Source organism: Sylvia atricapilla, chromosome W, assembly GCF_009819655.1.
Source record: "Sylvia atricapilla isolate bSylAtr1 chromosome W, bSylAtr1.pri, whole genome shotgun sequence".
Classification (NCBI taxonomy): domain Eukaryota; kingdom Metazoa; phylum Chordata; class Aves; order Passeriformes; family Sylviidae; genus Sylvia; species Sylvia atricapilla.
In genome coordinates, this window is record NC_089173.1 from 9,975,349 (window position 1) to 9,991,767 (window position 16,419).

At 49.2% G+C, this 16,419-nt stretch overlaps 1 long non-coding RNA gene across 1 annotated transcript in view; it reads left to right on the forward strand.

Annotated features, from left to right (window-relative positions):
• LOC136373294 (uncharacterized) overlaps positions 1–16,419 on the forward strand; it is a 394,644-nt gene that overhangs the window by 204,703 nt on the left and 173,522 nt on the right. The gene's annotated exons all lie outside the window — the stretch shown is intronic.

Genomic DNA, 16,419 nt, shown 5'->3' on the forward strand with positions numbered 1-16,419 from the left:
TTAAAAGAAATATTTTGCATTGTTTTCTTACAGAATTTTTAAAATGTAAAAAACATACTGCAATCACATATGACATGAAATGAATAAAATGTAAGAGATTCCCATTTTCTTACACAGTCTGTCATTTGTTAAAAAATTGTACTGTTTCAAATGTTATGCCAGTTGTAACCTGTCTGTTAAGAAAATTATGCTGTTTGTACCAAAGTTTGTACCCTCAAAAATCTTATTCCAAGTTGTATACCCCCCTAAAACCCCGGGTTCCCTCCACTTCCGTCGGGCTAGACTGTCGCCGTTCCCCACCAGCTCCTCGAACTGCTGGCCCCGCCTAATAGGAAAATCCAAGGACTTCCATGATGCACCGCTCCAAAACCGAAGTGCAGTTGCCGGCAAACAGACCCAAAAGCCGTGACCCAGCACAAAATCCAGATAAAAGGGAGACACTACAACACCGAGAAGACCCTCAGCTACCTAAGGACTGAATTCTGCTTCTGCCGCCTCGCCATGACCACAAAGAGACTGGGAAGAAGTGACGCCCCTAGAACCACACGAGCCCAGCTGAGTTCCTGGGGATTCCCGCGAGGCAAGAACTCCCGACTCTGCTGCGGCGAGAGCAGCAGATTCGACTGACACCTGATCCTCAGCGGTGGCCGGAACGAGAACAACGACAGGAGCGGCGACGGCGCAGGCGACCCCTCGAGTTCCCCCTTGAAAGAGCTTACTAATAAAGGCTTTTCAAAGGAGCAGGTCTCCTGGCCCATTTATAACATGACAGAACCAGAGCTTCAACTTTAGAAAGCCAGTACAGTAAAAACATGCTGGGTTCAGATCATCATCATAACATACTGCTGGATACCTCCCATTAGCATTTGCAGATAAGGTAAGCTATTCAAAGGAATCAAAGTTCTCACAATACTAAATTAAATGCATGTGGAATACATTCAACTTAAACTAGAACACGCCACTCACATGGAGATCTCAAAGAACAACCAGGAAAAAGGAACTGGGTTGAAATTCACATTTATCCTTGCTTTTTTCAGCCTATAAGATTCTCTCTAATATTTAATCATAATCACACTCATTCTGCTGAATTTTTTCATTACATGGCACCTCACCTTCCTCATAACAATTTGCACTTGACCAGATGGTTATGGTATGAATTAAGCTCATTTACCATGCACCATGGTTTTCACTTGTCATGATGCTAAATCCTGGTTGGTGAATTCTGAATAATAGACTGATAAAATGAATTTATTCTCCTCACCAAGAAAAAAGGAACAAAGTTCTTCCCCCACTGCCCTGCAAAGATGGAAATTAACATTCATAACAGGACTCACATGATGAGTAGCTGAGTACTGCAATATTTGTTAGAACACATTTTTAAGTCGTTGGAGCAAGGACAGGCACTCAAATCACTCCATCCCTAGTTTTAACCATGAGATCCATGCGACACATTCCCATAAGCTTTGTGCCAACTGTTTTTCTTCTTGCGAGGTGGAACAGCTTAGACAGGACCTCTGTCCTAAAGCAGCTTACACCTCCCGCTTCAGGCAAATAGACTTCTGAGAGGCAGAACAAACAAGTCCATATGTCAGGAGGCAGGAGCCAAAGCAAGTCTGACAGCACAGGTAAGTAGTCCTGCTGCTTTACCTACTGACAACCAGTTCTGCTCTGGTCCCATCCACACCTGCACAGAGAACAGCAGCAGTTCTGCTCTGTCAGTAGCCTTCCATGTGCATCACTGTCTGGGCACTCTCCAGAGAAGGGACCCTTGAAAAGGGAGAGCAAAATGTGCAATGTGACAATTCAAGCAGGCATGGGACACCTGGTAAGACTGATGCTCTTTGATAAGGAAATGGAGAAAGGTCTGAAGTTTTCCCAAAAATTTAAGCAACTACAAGCCAGGGCAAAAGCTCTAATAACTTATTTAAAAGCGAAACTTCCGTTCACAAGCTATTTTCATTTGTACTTTCTCCTGTACATAAGCTTGTTCATATTTAAAATATTTCACAATAAAGAAGCCAATCAGAATATCTGGCATTGCCAAACAAATCTCACATTTCACAACTACAGAATGCACCATCAAGCGCCTGCATCAGTCACAAAGAAAGTAAAACAAAAACCCCAAGGAATCATATGGCCATTGTCGTTTGTATTAACAAAGCACTGTTTCCACAAAAAGAAATAAAATTACATATTTCCTACAGCAAGTTTAAAGCAAAAACATCAATAATACAAATCAGTAGCTGGGGCATTCTTCAAAAAGTAATACAGCCGACTCACTTGAAAACAGCTTCTCAAAACAGGCATCAAAGACATCAAATTCATTATGGGACACTGAATATGGAAAATTACCTAAATTTTCTTAGTTAGTCATCTGAAAGACATAAGCCAATTAAAGGAGTCTGGGTTAATTTTGTCACAGGTTGCAAGCGCCTCCTGGGCTCAAACAGATCCCTTCCTACCTCAAAATTCAAAAGATATCTTCAGGAAATCCACTTCTGAAACACTTCCGTCACCAATACCAAGTCACACATTCCAACTCCCTGTATCTCCCACCCCAATGTCCTTATAGCCTGGTTCCCTTGTCAGAACCTCCTGTTACAGGATATAGGCTGTCTGCGCTACATGGCAGACACACTTTCACCCCAAAACACCTCCAACTGTGTAAAGCCCTCAGAGACAAAGCCTTATGAAAATAATTACTACTACTTCATAATAATGTGTTGTGGTACATTTTGGACTTTACCAAGTTTCTGCATGCTTTTGTTCTTTGTTTCATAATGGTTTGTTCCATGTACTCCGTGTTTTACCCCATTATGGTTTACTCCAGTTATTGTTATTAATCAATCATCATTTATGTGACACCTGGGTCCTGCCTGTCACCTCAAAGCCTCACCCTGATCTCTAGAAAGTTCTGGTGAGGACGTCAAGTGGTTAGTGGGGTCCAGGTCCCCCTTCCCCCTGTGTCCCTTGATTTGTCCTATAAATTGTCATTTAAGTTCGGCGTCACTCCTTTCCCATTCTCGATTGGTTCCAAGTTGTATCCTCCCCACTCCCCCACCCCCATATTTAAGGTAAAAACCTGCAATTTTAGTCAGCTTCAGTGGGCTGATTCCTGGGTGAAAGGAAGTCAAGAGAATTTAATAAAACCCAGTTGAAGTCCCCCACCGGAGTTCCATCCCTTTATTTCTCGCATTGTTCACGCTTCTGCTGAGGCAAGAACCTACAGGATCGGAACTGTATTCCAGAATACAGGACTGTACCTTTTTGCGACGTCGGTGCCAGAGCTAGCCAGGGAAAGAGGGCGAAAGCCCCGAGAGAAGCACTGCATCATCACAATAATGAATAATTTCATAATCATAATTCATAATAATTCAGATGAAACCAGAAAATTTTTCAATTCCCTTGAATGCCTGCTGAAAGCATGCCTTGCTCCCATAGACTACAATCTAACATTGTTTAATTACTTTGTAGCTTTTCAAAGACACTTTTCTTAGGGCTAGCCAATATACTGAGAAAAGTTTCTTCCACAGCACAAAGCTCTAATCTCACAATTTCAATAAACCTGTTGCATCACAAATAGTTAAAAAGAGACCATAAAAATGTTTCCAGTCAGTGCTCTGACAATGCAATACAGCTGTGAGAATTAAAAAAACCTGAAAATGGAAAACCTTGAAAGGAAAGCAGAACATATGTTGCCCTATCTATTTAGGCTTTTAGCTCCCACTCACAGTGGCACCCATAAACACTATGCCAGACCTGTGATAAAAGCATCCATCCCTGTGAACTCAGCCCCAGGCTGTCAAAATCAACTCCGATAAGCTATTAAGAGTCATTAGAACAGTTTTGCACTATTGATACAGCAAAACAGCCAAACACTGAATATGTTCTGAACCTGCTATTCTTAAAGCACTTGATAATTGTTCAATTTTTGCCATAGTGCAGTTTCACAGAAAGTTTTGCCAGCACAGACATATAATCTAAAATAGTAAAAGACATAAAAAACCCCATATACTAGGCATCACAACCATTTCAGCAACCTAACAACCATAAAAAACATGAGCATTTCTGATAGCTTTGCTTGTGGTGTTTGTGGAGGTGATAGAGTAGTGCTAGCAGAAACACTCCCAGCAGAACACACTGCAGATTCCTTTGGAATCTCTACCAACACTTTCTTTGTCGTGTTGATTAATTATCCCTTTCTAACAGCTGGACCATACCAAGAACACACAGCCCTGGAGGTAACTTCAGTCATCTCTTATTTTAGACAACAGAGGTTATACCTTTAGATCCAGACAACCTGGGCTTGATCACCATTGTCAAAGCAACATATACAAGTATCATATTACACTGAGATACATTCAGCATGAGATAGTTAGTTGATTTTTTTTAAGAACTCAAGCATTTTTTTCAGCCTGTTGGAAAACAAAACAAAGAAAAAAAACACACTTGTGACTAGAATTCATAGAACAATTTGGGTTGGTAGGGACCTCAAAGATCATCCCATTCCAACCCCCCTGCCATGGGCAGGGACAACTCCCACTAGACCAGGTTGCTCAATGCCCCAACCAATCTGGCCTGGAATTCAGGGGGAAAACGCAAGGCTTTACTTTTTATGCCAAATCCCAGTGTGCCTCTCGACAGGTCATGTGCCAGCAGAACCCTTCCTGCAGTAGCTACATCTCACTTCCCCTCTGAGCCTCATGTGCTGCCCAAGTAGAGATACCAGCTGCATGTACTCCCTTCCCTGCTTTGCCCCCATGGCTGCCTAAGACGATCCCAGTGCTCATCATCGTTCCACGGACATGCTCTGCTCTCATTTGTGAGATTCCACTGCAAACTAGATATGGGAATTTGGGCATAACCCTTTTCTTCTGGCTGGGTACATTTGCTGATCTGCTTCATACATCACCAGAAGTTGTGCCAATGATACCATGAATTGCAGAAGTCTCCAAGCCACTATTACTGCTACAGATCAGGTACAGTTGAACTACAGCGTCATGACATTCAGTTTAATCAATCTTTTACAGAAGAGCAGAAGAAATTCTTTAAAGTAATAATAATAAAAAAAAAGCTGGCTGGGGCAAAGTCACTTTAATTCATTTTTGACACCTAGTGTCATTGGTTCAATAGAAGCAGTCTTGCACCTTTGAAGCAGAGCAGCATGCTAATTTGTGCTGGCATCTCACTACAATTTTTTGAACTTTAAAAGTGAAGGAAAATGTTTAGTGAAATGAATGAGATGTAAGAAATTCCCATTTTTTGACACAGTCTGTCATTTGTTAAGAAAGTTATGCTGTTTAAAATGTTATGCCAGTTGTAACCTGTCTGTTAAGAAAGTTATGCTGTTTGTACCAAAGTTTGTACCCTCAAAACCTTATTCCAAGTTGTATACCCCCTCTAAAACCCCGGGTTCCCTCCACTTCCGTCGGGCTAGACTGTCGCCGTTCCCCGCCGGCTCCTCGAACTGCTGGCCCCGCCTAATAGGAAAATCCAAGGACTTCCATGGTGCACCGCTCCAAAACCAAAGTGCAGTTGCCGGCAAATGGACCCAAAAGCCGCGACCCAGCACAAAATCCAGATAAAAGGGAAACACTACAACACCGAGAAGACCCTCAGCTACCTAGAGACCGAATTCTGCTTCTGCCGCCTTGCCATGACCACAAAGAGACTGGGAAGAAGTGACGCCCCTAGACCACACGAGCCCAGTTGAGTTCCTGGGGATTCCCGCGAGGCAAGAACTCCCGACTCTGCTGCGGCGAGAGCAGCAGATTCGCCTGACACCTGATCCTCAGTGGTGACAGGAGCGAGCACGGCGACAGGAGCAGCGACGGCGCAGGCGACCCCTCGAGTTCCCCCTTGAAAGAGCTGACTAATAAAGGCTTTTCAAAGGAGCAGGTCTCCTGGCCCATTTATAACAATTTGGGGGCTCGCCGGGATCTAAGCCACGCCTAGAAGAGAACCAGGACGGGAAGGCGCAGCCCAACCTCAGACCTCCTGGACAGCTGGACATACCGGACCAGAGGACGACGCTCGCCAGCCTCGTGGGACGCCACTGAGGAACATCGGTAAGAACAACCGGTGGCGGGAGTGGAGACAAGCGAGTGTGAAGTGAATGAGAGGGGGGCCGGTGTGGTTGGATAGGGATAGGCGATCGGAAGATCTCGGGCTGTAACGGGAAGGAAAGAAATACCCCAACCCTCCCTAAGATAAGCTATCACCATAGGAATGTAGGCCCCTACTAACACGTGCCAGTACTTTTCCATTCCTCCATCTAACCCAGGAAATGTAGCAATACCCCTCTGACGTAGTAAAGACCCCAGAGTATATAAACTACATTTTTGAGATAATAAAAGCCTTTGTAACCGTCTGCCACGTTGGTGAATGCGTTTGTTACTAGGCCCGGTGGTACCGGTAGAATGTACACGCCGTGCTGTCTGTTCTGAAGACCAAGCCTCCACAGTTGCTGAAAAGAAACAGCAACAAGTGGTGCCGAAAGCCCGGGAAAGAAAGGACACCTCGGCGGACGGGATTTGTGCTTGGAAAGGACACAGTGGGCAGTGGCGGCCGGCCTGACCTACTGCGAAGGAGAAGAAAGGGGGATGCCCCAAGGGACCCGCGAACGGCATGGAAGCCTTAGCGAAGGTCGTAAGTTTGATTGCAGCCCACTCGAAAGTACCGTGGGACCAAAGGGACCTATTTCTTGCTATTGCAAGATTATCGGATTTAGGCGCGATTACGCGCCCCATAGATATATTAAATTCAGAGGGTTGGGAGAGATATACCGCTGCCCTGGCTGAAGATACAAAAGCCACCGGCAGCGGAAAAGTTTTAAAAGCATGGGGAAAAGCTGAGAAAGCGTTGCGGAAAGCAATAGAAGAAAAAGAAACTTGGAACGCTGCAAAAACGTGTTTATTTGCCGTTACGCAGCAAGGGAGAGGGGACTGCGGGAACCCCTGGATACATGCAGGGAGCGAGGGAGGGGGGCTACAGTGCCGCGGAACCCCCCGACCACATGCGGGAAGCGGACGCGTTACCCCCGCCCCGAGCGCATGCCTGAACCCCCCGGAGCCCACAGGAGAACCCCAGACCCTCCCGCGGGAACCCCCGGATCCGAAAGCCCCCGAAAAAACCGTGATTTTCCCGATCGTTCCTCCCCGCCGCGTCCAGGGTCCGAATGCAAGCGGTAGCGGCACCTCGCCGGGTTCAGCGGCGCTCCCGCCAAGCGCGCCGGCTAGCGAACCCCCGGCGGGGGAATGCGCGCGGTTTTTCTGGGAAGGACTCGCGCGGGAAGCGCGGGACGCCAAGAAAACAGCCAGCGCCGCTGCGCAAGCAGCAGCCCCGCCGCCACCACCGCCGCCATATGGCCAAGATGGCGCCGACCGTCTAGCGCGGGGGCGGGGTGGCCAATCGCCGCTGCCGCCGCCGCCATGTGGCCAAGATGGCGCCGACGGTCCAGAGCGGGGGCGGGGCGGCTGACCGCATGGCACAGAAAACCCAGAAGCGCGAAACCCCGCGACCGCGCATGCGCAGCAGACCAGTAGAAGTCCGGACCTGCCGGTCTACACAGCGCACGCGCGGGAGAGCGAGGGGGGGCGGACACGTGATCGGAAGCCGCTCCCAATGTCACCTTATAAGGCGGAAACCCCTCCTCCGAAGGGAGGGGGCGAGCCCAGGGGGTGGGTATGGGACTGCCCCCAAGAAACGCGCCGGCGCCACCCCCGGGAGGAGGGGAGGGGCTGGGCGCGGGAGGCGGAACGGGGCTGAACCCGAGGGGACGACCGAACCCACCCGCGGAAGGCGGAATGGGGGCGGAGCCCGACAAAAAGGCATAGCAAACCGGAAGCCTACCACCAGGTCTCTTCCGACACGGAAGGGAGCCACAGCTCCGCGGCTAGTTATACAGAGAGCTCCGAGTCCGATACGGAAACGGAGATAACAGAATTTATGAGGTTTACAGCGAAACCGAGGAAAGCTTTTAACAGTGTAAGGGAACAAACTCAGTACAAACTAACCGATTGGGGAAAAATAAAACTAGCTTGCGCCGAATGGGAACCCGCTGCTGCAATATATGCATTCCCGGTAAGAGTTACCGGGTCCCGGCAGAATCTAAGGCGGACCTACACCCCGCTGAGCACCAAAGAAGTTCAGACTGTGGTGAAAGCGGTGCAGGAAAGAGGAATTAATTCAGCCCTTGTGTCCACACTGATAGATGGCCTTTTTAGCAATGATGATATGCTGCCTTTTGATATCTCACAGGTAACCCGTATGTTTTTTGACGGGGCAGGGTTGATTGTATTTCAGCAGGAGTGGTCAGATCATTGCACAGCTGCCCTAGCTCAAGCCTCAGGGCAGGGACAGCCCCTCCATGGCTCTACCCTGTCCAGACTGCTAGGCAAGCATGATGATGTGGTTACGCCACAAGACCAGGCCGCGCACCTCACAGCAGAGGAGGTGAAAGCAACAACCAGAGCAGCTAGAGAGGCCATAAGAGCGGCATCTTGGGTAGTGGACAAATCAACACCATGGTCCACTATTAAGCAGGGGGAAAGTGAAAGCTTCACACATTTTGTAGATCGTTTGCAAGCTGCAATTGACTCATCTACCCTGCCCGCAGCTGCAAGAGGACCTGTGGTGACTGATTGTCTGAAACAACAGTGTAACACTGTCACCAAAGATATCCTGCGCTCCCTGCCAGCAGGGGCCAGCTTGGCTGACATGATCAAACATGTGGTAAAGGAAGAACACCTAATACCTATGCAGGCAGCGGTTCATACCATAACCAATGCCATGGCATGCTTGAGGTGTGGCCAAGCAGGTCATGTAGCAGCAAGCTGTCCCCAGTCAGCACAACGGCCCGTGGCAGCACCCTCGACCCAACAGCGCCAGAGACCCACCTGCTGGAACTGTGGGAGAAAGGGTCACATGGCCAAGGAATGCAGATCCAGGCCCCGGGGAAACGGAAGGGGGAGGGGGCGTGCGGGCCATACTCAGCCTCCTCCCACTGCGAGATGGCCCATCCTTCCCAACACCCAGTGGGGCAGAGGACCTTCATACCCCATATATATACAGGAACCAGTCAGTATCTCATCCCTGCCAGCCATTCAGTGGCAGGACCGTGCAGCACCACCAGCGGCAATTACGCACCCTTCACCGCCACAAACTGTGCCAGTGTCACAGGGTCAGCAGGGGACGTCCCAGAGCGGAACCCCTGGGTGGCCCTGGTCATGAAAGTAGGGAAGGAGCCCTTGAGGGTGTGGGGGACATGTCAACTCTACGGCAGTCAGGAACCTCACGTTTTAGGGCTTCAGTTTTTGGCAGACACTGGATCAGACTGCACCATTTTTCCCCAATCACACTGGCCCAGACATTGGCAAATAAAAGAAGTCCCTCCGGTGAACGGGGTGGGGGGACAATCCAGGGCATGGAAAAGCACCCAATTGGTGGCTATAACACTCCACACAAAAAAGGGGCCAGAACAAACAGTTGCCATTTACCCTTACATTTTGCAGGATTCTCCACCCTTAATAGGAAGGGATGTCCTGGCTATGCTCGGAGTCAGGATTACAAATTTATAATGAGGGCCACTGCCTTACACCCTCTGCTGCCAATCAAATTGACTTGGAAATCATCAGACCCTGTATGGGTTGAGCAGTGGCCCCTGTCCGAGCCTCGACTGGCAGCTTTATTAGAACTGGTTATAGAACCCTCCATAAGTCAATGGAACACGCCTGTGTTCCCAATTCCCAAAAGGTCTGGAGAGGGCTATCGCTTAGTCCACGACCTGAGAGAAGTGAATAAAACAATCCGACCCATAGGTCCAGTTCAGACACTGTTACCCATGAACTCAGCTATTCCTGAAGGACAGCCATGTGCAGTATTGGACATTAAAGACTGTTTCTTTTCAATACCCTTGCATCCTGAGGACAGGGAACGATTTGCCTTTTCCGTGGTTTTCCCAAATGGCAAGCGGCCCAGCCTGCGTTTCCAGTGGAAAGTGCTACCTCAAGGTATGGTCGACAGCCCAACCATCTGCCAGATCACCGTGGACAAAGCGCTGACGCCAGTCCGACACTCCTATCCCGCTGCAACCATCATCCAGTACATGGACGACATCCTGGTCTCAGCACCATCAGCGAGCCAAGTGGATCATCTGGTATCCATGATCACAGAGATCCTCCAGGCCAACGGCTTCGAGATCGCGAGCGCGAAGATCAAGAGAGGACCTTGCGTCACCTTCCTAGGAGTGGGAATCACAAGCTCCTACGTGACACCTCCCAAGGTAAAAGTCCACCGAGACGTCAAGACGCTCCACGACGTGCAACGCCTGGTGGGATCGCTGCAGTGGCTTCGCAACATCGTCCTGATTCCTCCTGAGGTCATGGACCCTTTGTATGACCTCCTGAAAGGAAAGCACCCCTGGGAACCCAAGGAGCTGACACCGCAAGCAGCGAGCTCCCTCGACTTCGTCGAACAGCAGATGTCCACTGGCACACTTGCCAGATGGAACCCAGCGATGCCCCTGGACTTATACGTGCACTTCACGCCAAAGGGGGGAGTGGGAGCATTGGCCCAAGGACTTTCTGAAAAGGCCTGACCGATCCAATGGGTGGTCCTTGGAAGACCTGCTCGTGCATTTTCCCCAGCAGTAGAATGCATCGCTAACCTCATCATGAAAGCCAGGAAACTCGCCTTGAAACACCTAGGGACTGAGCCAACGAGAATCCACCTTCCTTTTCGCAAGCAACCGACCACAGAGTCAACCACAATTTCGGAGCACCTAGCCCTTGCTCTCATCGGATTCGGAGGAGAAATCTCCTACTCCACCAGACCACCTTGGACTCAACTGCTGACCATAGTCGACATAGACCTGCCACCAAAGGTCATGGACAGACCACAGCCAGGACCAACAGTCTTCACAGACGCTTCCTCCATGACTTCTACTGCGACAGCAGTGTGGCAGGCAGAAGAGCAATGGCACTGCATCAAAGCATGTGACCCCACACTCTCAGTGCAGCAACTGGAAGCAACAGCAGTAGTCCTGGCGTGTGGACTCTTCCAAGAGGAGCACCTTAACATCGTAACAGACTCTATATTCGTGGCAAGGCTCTGCCTAGCCATGGCAGGACCAGGTGTGTCAACATCAGCAGCAGCCCTAATGCTAGAAGAAGCACTCTCCTCACGAAAGGGCACTGTATCAGTCATTCACGTCAATAGCCACAACCCAGTCAAAGGTTACTTCCAGATCGGCAACGACAAGGCGGACGCGGCAGCAAAAGGCGTCAGGACGTTGCAGGAAGCTCGTCAATTGCACGAATCCCTCCACATCGGACCCAAAGCACTGGCGAAGAGATGCGGAATCACAACAGCGGATGCTAAACATGTAGTGGCTACCTGCCCTCACTGCCAGAAGTCACCCCTGTGGACTAGTGGGGTCAACCCAAGAGGTCTTAAGCCCTCAGAAATCTGGCAGTCGGACTTCACCTTGTGTCAGCTGCTGAAGCCTCGAGCATGGCTTGCAGTAACAGTGGACACGTTCAGTGGAACGATCGTAGCCACTCAGCATCACAAGATCAACTCTAAAGCCACAATCCAGCACTGGCTGACAGCCATGGCGTGGCTTGGTATCCCCAAGCAGATCAAAACAGACAATGGTTCCAATTTCATTTCTAAACCAGTGCAGGAATTCGCCTCCAAATGGGGGATCACACTAGTGCAAGGTATCCCATATAACAGTACCGAGCAGGCTATAGTTGAGCGGGCAAATCAAACCCTGAAAACCAAGATAGAGGTGTTGGCAAAAGCAGAAGGCTTTACCAATTCTATTCCCTCAGGAGAGCAGGCGCGTATATTGGCAACTGCATTGATAGCATTGAATCAATTCCCTAGAGGAAACGAAGCAAACAATCCCATTCAAAAACACTGGGCCTCCAGAGTGCTAGAGAAGGGCCCGCAGGTTGTAATTAAAAATGAGCTGGGTGAATGGGAACGGGGCTGGAGATTGATGCTTACAGGGCGAGGGTATGCAGCTGTCAAAAAGGATGGAAAAATCAGGTGGTGTCCTATTAAATCAATCAAACCTGATCTTCACAATGAGCAGGATGAGACTAATGAGAACTGTGAGTTTCTGTTTACAGGACATGCTGGTGGGGCGTCCACGTAACGCATACATGCCTCTCCCAGAGGAACGAGACACACCACCAAGCCGTCAGACAGCACCAGAGAAACCCGCACGGGTGAGACCCAAGCACCAACGATATGCCTGTGTGATTTTGTTGCTGGGGCTTGTCGCCAGAGGACAAGCCAGCCCAGATTACTACCCACATCAGCCGTTCAGGTGGGTCATGAGACACCTTACCAGCGACAAGGTGCTCAGAGACATCACCACACCAAACACTCCATCCTTCGTGCTCCGTATTACCGATCTGTTTCCAGGACAACCAAAGGTAGATCCCTATTCTCCACACTCATCACACATGTACCTATCCTATTAGTGCCCAGCTTCAAACACAGGAAAAAGTTACTGTAACAACCCCGGGTGGGGATATTGTGGGCACTGGGGCTGCGAAACCATAGTAACAGATGCCAGGCCGTCAGGGCCTGGATGGGACCCACAAGAGCCCGACAAGTTCCTACAGTTCACCTGGGCACCCGCAGGTTGTAAAACACCTCTCTTTGTACATGGAAACTCCTACCGAAACAGCTATAAAATCCCTAAATTTCGAAAATGCATATACTATAACATGACAGTCTTGCAGCCCAATCATCCTAGTTGGACAGTGGGTAAAGCATGGACAGTGGTCCTTCAAGGGTCGAAAAAGTGGGTGAATGTGCGAATTACCAGGCTCCAACCCTCAGCACCCCGAGCGGTTGGACCCAACAAGATAATTAAAAGCACGCAGACAAAGAGAAACATGACCTACCCCAAAGCTGTACCCACAAGCATCACCAAAATCCCAACTAGCGATGCAAAAGCCTTTCAGATGGACCGTTTAGCCAGGTCAGACCCAGACCCAATCCTTCGTATGTTAGAAGCTACCTTCCTATCCCTGAACGAATCTAACCCTAACCTAACCAATTCCTGTTGGCTTTGTTATGATGTCCAACCCCCTTTCTATGAAGGAGTTGCTTTAAACACCCCATTCAGTTACTCCACAGCTGATGCACCTCACCAGTGCAGATGGGACACACCCCGCAGAGGTATTACCCTAAGTCAAGTCACAGGCCGAGGCAAATGCTTTGGTAATGCAACCCTAGCTGAGCGAAAAGGGAATGTCTGCACCAGAGTTGTAAAGCCTAACAGAAAGAATAATAAGTGGGTAATTCCAGCTGCGTCTGCAATGTGGGTTTGTCAGAGATCTGGAGTAAGTCCGTGTGTATTTCTTCCCAAGTCTGATGATTCTAACGACTTCTGTGTCCAAGTTCTGATTGTTCCTAGGGTCCTGTACCACTCAGACAAAGAAGTGTACAGCCTTTTCGAAGAATCCAGCAGACTCCACAAAAGAGAGATACTGACAAGTGTAACTATCGCAATGCTGCTCGGCCTAGGAGCAGCCGGTACGGTCACAGGTGTTTCGGCCCTAGCAACCCAACATCAAGGTCTGTCTCAGCCAGAAATGACCATAGACGAGAACTTGCAGAGGATCGAGAAGTCCATTTCCTATTTGGAGAAGTCAGTTTCTTCGCTTTCAGAAGTGGTCCTGCAGAACAGGCGAGGACTGGACCTCCTGTTCAATGCAGCAAGGAGGTCTGTGTGCCGCCTTGAAAGAGGAATGCTGCTTCTATGCGGACCACACCGGAGTCGTCAGAGACTCCATGGCAGAACTCCGAAACAGACTGGCTCAGAGACAGAAAGATAGGGAAGCTCAGCAAGGCTGGTTCGAATCCTGGTTTAACCAATCCCCATGGTTAACCACTTTAATATCCACTTTGGTAGGACCATTGGCAATGCTACTTTTAGCTGTTACCTTCGGACCATGCCTGCTGAAGAAGATAGTCTCATTTGTCAAAGCTCGCCTAGATCAGACTAACATTCTGTTCATAGGCCAACATGAAATGCTGTGAATTTATCAGGGAATATTGCCAGTCACAAGATTTTCCAAACTTGTCTGGCAAAAAACTTACTCAGGTTTCCAAATTCCTTCTTCCCTTGTTAAATCCTAACCTTCTACCTCATTTAGTGCCTATATCTATATATATATATGTATAACTACCTCGTTCTTTTGTAAAAGAGGGGGGGGAGATGTGGTTGGATAGGGATAGGCGATCGGAAGATCTCGGGCTGTAATGGGAAGGAAAGAAATACCCCAACCCCCCCTAAGATAAGCTATCACCATAGGAATGTAGGCCCCTACTAACACGTGCTAGTACTTTTCCATTCCTCCATCTAACCCAGGAAATGTAGCAATACCTCTCTGACGTAGTAAAGACCCCAGAGTATATAAACTACATTTTTGAGATAATAAAAGCCTTTGTAACCGTCTGCCACGTTGGTGAATGCGTTTGTTACTAGGCCCGGTGGTACCGGTAGAATGTACACGCCGTGCTGTCTGTTCTGAAGACCAAGCCTCCACAGTTGCTGAAAAGAAACAGCAACAGGCCGGCAGCTCGGACCCCCCAAGCGAGTTTGGACTGCTGAGTACCGCGTTTCCACACCCCCGCAAGGGGGCTGGCCGGGAAAAGCAGGAAGCGAGTGGATTGGGAGAGACTGAGGCGTCTCCAGGGGCATAGGCGCCCCCCTCTGGACGTGCGGAGGAATTTAGAGAGTGAGTGGCACGTCAAAGAAGTGGGTGGCAGAAAAGGCTTGGGCCAATTTCAAGTGTGCGAAAGGGCTCGAGCAGTGTGAGGCACGCACCACACTGGCTGAGGTTATAGCCCGGGGTGTCACAGGAGACTAGCGCTGGCTGGGGTGGCAGCTAGAACCCTAAGGGCGGGTTGCCCAGGCTACTTTCAAGGCTTGTGAGTTGGCACTGGCTGGGGTAACTACTGGGGTGTGGGGAGAGAAAGAGAGCACTGGCTGAGGCTACGGCCCAGAGCGTCTGAGTACCGGCTGGGGTAGCAAGGATAGGCTGCTTTCGGGGTGCTTTGGAGACTGGCTGGGGTAGCTGTCGGGGTGCTGGGATAAAGAGTACTGGCTGAGGCTACGGCCCAGAGCGTCTGAGTACCGGCTGGGGTAGCAAAGATAGGCTGCTTTCGGGGTGCTTTGGAGACTGGCTGGGGTAGCTGTCGGGGTGCTGGGATAAAAGAGTCTGCATTGGTCGGGGGTACCCAGAGAAGAAGTACGCTGTCCGGGTGCAGAGGAGTAAGAGTTAGGGGAGTCCCAGAGTGCGAGGGACTTTTAGGTAGGGTGAGTGAGTACATCGCACGCTGTATGTCCAAATCCTGGCAGCAGGTGGTGGCTGGAACCCTGGGCCCTGGTTGACCGGCCGCTTACGGGGATTTGCCTGACGTACAGGAGAGAAAAGGAGTGCTGGCTAAGGGGTAGTGGCTGAGGCCCTAAGGGCGGGTCACCAGGCTACCTGTGATGCATTCCGAGCACTGGCAGGGGTAGTGCCCAAACCCTAAGAGAGGGTCCCTGGGGCTACTTACGAGTGTTCAAAGAGTGAGTGAGAGTTAAAATTTGGGTTGCCCGCCTTTAAACTTGTGTGTGTGTACGGGCACCTTAAAGAAGTTTAATTAAAACAAATTCAAATAATTTTGCTTTGTGTTGCCCTGAAGTAAAGTTTCTGTCAGGGTAAGAGCACCGTAGTTTTTATTTGAGACACAGTGAAAATGGGGGCGTACATAAGTAGAGTGGAGCCAGTTGAGGAGAAAAGAGAGAAAAAGATAAGAAATATTCCACCAGACAGTCCACTAGGACAAATGTTAGAACTATGGGAGGTTGATGAGGCCACTAAAAGCTTGGACAGAATCAAGATGATCCATTATTGCATAGAGGCTTGGCCTAACCTAAATTTACCTGCAAAATGGCCATGGTGTGGAACTAGAGACCCCTGGATGTGTTCACAATTAACTCAATACTTGAAATCTCAAGGAGATTCAAGTATTGAACAGATACTCTATGCTATCTGTTGGCAAAAACAAGTAGTCAAAAATAAAACAACAAAAATATGTAAGTTACAGCAAGGGAAACAAAGGAATGAAAAGCAGAAGAACCAAAAAGAAGCTAGCCATAATTGGGACCCCTTAGAACATTTGCTTCCTCCTACAGTTTATCCCGAAGTAATCCTCCAACCTCACCTGAAAATCATACCTTCCCAAACTGTAATCCCTGTTCCTTCCCCAGCTTACCCCCCTCCAATTTATAACCCCTCTTACCCTCTGCCATTCCCTAACACTGGTCTAACCTCCTCTCCTTCACCATCCACAATCCCTGCACCCCCTCACAGCTGGGAGCTAGGTCTGGCACCTAACAATGCA